General features: G+C 34.8%; 1 long non-coding RNA gene across 1 annotated transcript; it reads right to left on the bottom strand.

The window, feature by feature from the left end:
* Positions 1–718: 718 nt before the first annotated feature.
* LOC148584373 (uncharacterized) lies at positions 719–1,101 on the bottom strand. Its single transcript, XR_015912788.1, has 2 exons — positions 1,029–1,101; positions 719–947 (listed from the first exon to the last, which is right to left on the bottom strand). It is a non-coding gene; the product is annotated as an uncharacterized LOC148584373 (long non-coding RNA).
* Between the last annotated feature and the right edge of the window lie 284 nt (positions 1,102–1,385).

The following is a 1,385-nucleotide window of genomic DNA, read 5'->3' on the forward strand; positions in this document are numbered from 1 at the left end:
GTGTCCAACTTTTCCACATTTGAAGCATGCTCCTTTAGGTTTAACCTTACCTTTGGGCTTACCCTTCCATTTTCTTTTGAACTTTTTGGGTTTGTCTCTGAATGTAGGAGCTTGGATAGTCTGTGGTGTGTTTTGGGCCATCATCAAATTGCTGGATGTTCCTTCTCATCTTCTTCTTTTCATTCTCTCTTCTCTGAGTACGGGTAACATTGGTAGAGAAATCATGGAGACTTCTTTTCCTCTAAGTGTTAAAGAAGTCACCACATGTTCCCATGATAAATGAAGATCGTTGAGTATTGTGGTTAGGGCTGACATAGCGGTTGCGGTTAGCGGTTAGTGGCTAAAACCGCTAACCGCAACCGCCTAGGCGGTTAGTAAAAATTACTAACCGCCTCCGCTAACCGGATAGCGGTTAACCGCCCGGTTAGCGGTTAACCGCTTTGTGATAACCGCTTTTTCCTAACCGCTTTTTTTGGGCTTTTTTTTTTGACCGGTTTTGGGCCAAATTTGGACCGGTTTTGGGCCAATTTTGGACCTGTTTTGGGCCAATTTTGGCCCGGTTTTGAGCTAACTTTAATCATTTTTTTTACTCATTTTGAACCTTTTTTTTTGTTTTTTGGTTTTTTTTCCCTTTTCATCGCCATTTTAGCATTAAAAATTGCTATATACCAAAATCTTGTTGGCCACCTTCTACAAATCTACACATCATACAATATAATGATAAAATTACAACAAAATCATTACTTCACTTGTAGTCTTATACACAACATAGAATTAAAATAAAACACAAACAAGTTCATAAACTTACAAGCAACAAAAAAAACCAAGATGGTTGAACTTAAGCTTGAGGTTCATTTCAATCAACCAACAAAAATTCATCAAAATTCAATTAACCAAGACAACCCATTTCAACCAACATTTTCAAAGAAATTCATGCCAATCCCCACCTGTGAAGAAATTGGAAAATATTAGCAAGTTGCATATAGCATAAATAAATTAATAAGTAATGAAATAATAACCTTAATTACCATGACAATTCAATTAAATATTTATTCAATCAAAGGATGATTCGGTCGTTGAACTTGAAGCTTGAGGCCCATCTACAATAGAATAAGTTCAATGAATTAATAAGTAATTAAAAGTAAATAAATTTGCAAATCACTAATTTAAAAACATTTACCTATATCATCACAACCTTATAATTAACTTAGATACCTCGCAACAGAAAAAGTCACAGTATCAGAACAGTAAGCTTAGTTTGGTTCTATCATCATGTTTTTCAAAGAAGCAAAAAATAAATAAATTGTAAGTAATAAATAAATATTTTAGACCAAAGCGTCCAATGCCTCGCAGGCAATGTCATGAAATAACGAAAGAAGTAGGGC

This window comes from Corylus avellana, chromosome 7 (assembly GCF_965113065.1).
Source record: "Corylus avellana chromosome 7, dhCorAvel1.hap1.2, whole genome shotgun sequence".
In the NCBI taxonomy this organism is placed as follows: domain Eukaryota; kingdom Viridiplantae; phylum Streptophyta; class Magnoliopsida; order Fagales; family Betulaceae; genus Corylus; species Corylus avellana.